We start from the raw sequence: 5440 nt of genomic DNA on the forward strand, positions 1-5440 counted from the left end.
CTGGAAAAGGACTAGAACAGGACTGGAACAGGACTAGAACAGGACTAGAACAGGACTAGAACAGGACTAGAACAGGACAAGAACAGGACTGGAACAGGACTAGAACAGGACTAGAACAGGACTAGAACTGGACTAGAACTGGACTATAACAGAACTAGAACAGGACTGGAACAGGACTAGAACAGGACTAGAACAAGACTGGAACAGGACTGGAACAGGACTAGAACAGGACTAGAACAGGACTAGAACAGGACTAGAACAAGACTGGAACAGGACTGGAACATGACTAGAACATGACTAGAACAGGACTAGAACAGGACTAGAAACGGACTAGAACTGGACTATAACAGAACTAGAACAGGACTAGAACAGGTCTAGAACTGGACTAGAATAAGACTGGAACAGGACTGGAACAGGACTAGAACGGGACTAGAACTGGACTAGAACTGGACTATAACAGAACTAGAACAGGAATAGAACAGGACTAGAACAGAACTAGAACTGGACTAGAACAGGACTAGAACTGGACTATAACAGAACTAGAACAGGACTAGAACAGGTCTAGAACAGGACTAGAATAGGGCTAGAACAGGACTAGAACAGGACTAGAACTGGACTATAACAGACCTAGAACAGGACTAGAACAGGACTAAAACAGGACACGAACAGGACTAGAACAGGACTGGAACAGGTCTAGAACTGGACAAGAACAGGACTAGAACAGGACTATAACAGAACTATAACAGAACTAGAACAGGACTAGAACAGGACTAGAACAGGACACGAACAGGACTAGAAAAGGACTAGAACAGGTCTAGAACTGGACTAGAACAAGACTGGAACAGGACTGGAACAGGACTAGAACAGGACTAGAATAGGACTAGAACAGGACTAGAACATCACTAGAACAGGACTATAACAGGACTAGAACAGGACTGGAACAGGTCTAGAACAGGACTAGAACAGGACTAGAAGAGGACTAGAATAGGACTAGAACAGGACTAGAACAGGTCTAGAACAGGACTAGAACAGGACTAGAACAGGACTAGAACAGGACTAGAACAGGACTAGAACAGGACAAGAACAGGACTGGAACAGGACTAGAACAGGACTAGAACAGGACTAGAACTGGACTCGAACTGGACTATAACAGGACTAGAACAGGACTAGAACAGGACTGGAACAGGACTAGAACAGGACTAGAACAGGACTAGAACAGGACTAGAACTGGACTGGAACAGGACTAGAACAGGACTAGAACAAGACTGGAACAGGACTGGAACAGGACTAGAACAGGACTGGAACGGGACTAGAACGGGACTAGAACTGGACTAGAACTGGACTATAACAGAACTAGAACAGGACTAGAACAGGACTAGAACAGAACTAGAACAGGACTAGAACAAGACTGGAACAGGACTGGAACAAGACTAGAACAGGACTAGAACAGGACTAGAACTGGACTGGAACAGGACTAGAACAGGACTAGAACAAGACTGGAACAGGACTGGAACAGGACTGGAACAGGACTAGAACAGGACTAGAACAAGACTGGAACAGGACTGGAACAGGACTAGAACAGGACTAGAACAGGACTAGAACAGGACTAGAACAAGACTGGAACAGGACTGGAACATGACTAGAACATGACTAGAACAGGACTAGAACAGGACTAGAAACGGACTAGAACTGGACTATAACAGAACTAGAACAGGACTAGAACAGGTCTAGAACTGGACTAGAATAAGACTGGAACAGGACTGGAACAGGACTAGAACGGGACTAGAACTGGACTAGAACTGGACTATAACAGAACTAGAACAGGAATAGAACAGGACTAGAACAGAACTAGAACTGGACTAGAACAGGACTAGAACTGGACTATAACAGAACTAGAACAGGACTAGAACAGGACTAGAACAGGTCTAGAACAGGACTAGAATAGGGCTAGAACAGGACTAGAACAGGACTAGAACTGGACTATAACAGACCTAGAACAGGACTAGAACAGGACTTAAACAGGACACGAACAGGACTAGAACAGAACTATAACAGAACTAGAACAGGACTAGAACAGGACTAGAACAGGACACGAACAGGACTAGAAAAGGACTAGAACAGGTCTAGAACTGGACTAGAACAAGACTGGAACAGGACTGGAACAGGACTAGAACAGGACTAGAATAGGACTAGAACGGGACTAGAACATCACTAGAACAGGACTATAACAGGACTAGAACAGGACTGGAACAGGTCTAGAACAGGACTAGAACAGGACTAGAAGAGGACTAGAACAGGACTAGAACAGGTCTAGAACAGGTCTAGAACAGGACTAGAATAGGACTAGAACAGGTCTAGAATAGGACTAGAACATAACTATAACAGGACTAGAACAGGGCTAGAATAGGACTAGAACAGGACTAGAATAGGACTAGAACAGGTCTAGAACAGGTCTAGAACATAACTAGAACAGGTCTAGAACATAACTAGAACAGGTCTAGAACAGGACTAGAACAGAACTAGAACAGGACTAGAACAGGACTAGAACAGGACTAGAACAGGACTGGAACAGGACTAGAACAGAACTAGAACAGAACTAGAACAGGACTAGAACAGAACTAGAACAGGACTAGAACAGAACTAGAACAGGACTAGAACAGGACTAGAACAGGACTAGAACAGGACCACTGACCCCACTGACCCCACAGACCCCACTGAAGCAGAGGTGCTCCTCAGAACACCAGGAGGAGCAGAGGTGCTCCTCAGAACACCAGGAGGAGCAGAGGTGCTCCTCAGAACACCAGGAGGAGCAGAGGTGCTCCTCAGAACACCAGGAGGAGCAGAGGTGCTCCTCAGAACACCAGGAGGAGCAGAGGTGCTCCTCAGAACACCAGGAGGAGCAGAGGTGCTCCTCAGAACACCAGGAGGAGCAGAGGTGCTGTGATGTCAGAAGAACAAAATAAAAAGATGAAATAACAGGAGCAATCAAAAGATTAAAGAACAATAAATCTCCAGGAGCGATGAGTGTGTAAAGCTCTAAAGACACGCCTCCTTTACTTTGATCAACTTTTAACTGCACTTAATAAAGCTCCTCCCCTCCTTGTGTGAAACTCCTCCCCTCCTCGTGTGAAACTCCTCCCCTCCTGGTGTGACACAGTTCATCATGTCCCTGAAGGAGCGACTGTGCCTCATAGAGACTATTTCTCTTCTGAATGTGACGTTTATTCACCTCAATTATGTCCAGAAGAACGGAACAAATCCACAAAGACACAAGACGACATAAGAGCATCTTTACACACAATGAGACACACACAAGACGACATAAGACCATCTTTACACACAATGAGACACACACAAGACGACATAAGACCATCTTTACACACAATGACACCCACAAGACGACATAAGACCATCTTTACACACAATGAGACACACACAAGACGACATAAGACCATCTTTACACACAATGAGACACACACAAGAGGACATAAGACCATCTTTACACACAATGAGACACACACAAGACGACATAAGAGCATCTTTACACACAATGAGACACACACAAGACGACATAAGACCATCTTTACACACAATGAGACACACACAAGACGACATAAGACCATCTTTACACACAATGAGACACACACAAGACGACATAAGACCATCTTTACACACAATGAGACACACACAAGACGACATAAGACCATCTTTACACACAATGACACACACAAGACGACATAAGACCATCTTTACACACAATGACACACACAAGACGACATAAGACCATCTTTACACACAATGAGACACACACAATGAGACACACACAGACACAACTAAACAAAGATGTAAGAATAAGTCTGGACGAGGAGAAGGATTTGATTCTGTAGCTGTATTTATTTATTTAATGTGCAGAACAAATTTAAAATCAACGATTTAATTATAAAACACATCTTACGATGGTCCAAGACTTAAAATCAGTGGTCATCTGGACAGAGGGGTCAGACAGGGCTGTGCCTGGTCTCTCCTCCTGTTCACTTTGTATCTGGAACCATTGGCCCAATTTATGAGACGATCTAAAACACTGTGTTACAATTGATCTGTTCTTACAACATGGAAGGAGCTGATCAGAACAAACTAAACACACATGTTACAAACTTAAGCTGGTCAAGTTTTATGACCAAAGGTTTTGTACCAAATAGAACTGAGCTGAGACTCAAGGTCTGGAGGACAAAAGGTCAAAGGTTTTTCACCAGATGTAAAAGAGAATCACATGAAAAGATTTGATGTTGAGAGAGAAACAGACTTTTATAGTTTTTACAAATAAAGAGTTTTTATAACAAAGACATGAAACAAGGTCATGACCTTTATAACCTCTGACTGAGATGTTTATCAAGGTCATGACCTTTATAACCTCTGACTGAGATGTTTATCAAGGTCATGACCTTTATAACCTCTGACTGAGATGTTTATCAAGGCCATGACCTTTATAACCTCTGACTCAGATGTTTATCAAGGCCATGACCTTTATAACCTCTGACTGAGATGTTTATCATGGTCATGACCTTTATAACCTCTGACTGAGATGTTTATCAAGGTCATGACCTTTATAACCTCTGACTGAGATGTTTATCAAGGTCATGACCTTTATAACCTCTGACTGAGATGTTTATCAAGACTTGTGAAGCAGAACTTTCAACATAAATATCAAAATCATATAAATGTATAGACTCTGACCACGTTTGGGCTCAATCTGGAAAAGTTTGACACATTTGACAGAATCTGGATTTATGGACTTGATTGTCTTTTGTGGTGTAATTCTCTTTTTGATGTGTTCTCTCTGGTCTGTTTTATATTTTGTTTAAGTGTGAGCATAGCCTAAATATGATGCCATAATGTTACGTTATAATGTTCTGTCCTTAGATACAGGATACTGCGTTTTAACATCGAAATTTCCTCCTGTGTGGACATTAAAGGATTATCTTATCTTATCTTTAATGTTATATTATAATGTTACGTTATAATGTTACGTTATAATGTTACATCTTGATGTCGTTTCGAGCAACAGAAAGAATGAGAAGAAAGACAATGGTGAAAAATAACTCAAAAACCTTTATTACAGATTGAAACCCTCTAAAACAGCCGTCATGTATCACTTTTATAATGTCGACGCCCACATTTAAACCCACTTCCTGTCTTTAACACCTGTGGAACTCTGTGGTTTAGAACGTGACAAAGTGCAACGCTTCAAACAACCACATAATGAAGACTTAAACTATTTCTGACAAATGCATGTACGGCAGCTTTTCACACGCTTCTTGACCACTGTTGCCACGTAAACGGCCAAAGAAAAGGCCTCTTAATTCCTGATGAAGGTCAAAGGTGAAGGTCGTCGTCTGATATTTTGACCATAGAACCATAAAATTACACAGAGTTTGTTCTT

Source organism: Eucyclogobius newberryi, unplaced genomic scaffold, assembly GCF_026437365.1.
Source record: "Eucyclogobius newberryi isolate DKJ021-1_F unplaced genomic scaffold, fEucNew1.0.hap1 SCAF_93, whole genome shotgun sequence".
In the NCBI taxonomy this organism is placed as follows: Eukaryota; Metazoa; Chordata; class Actinopteri; order Gobiiformes; family Gobiidae; genus Eucyclogobius; species Eucyclogobius newberryi.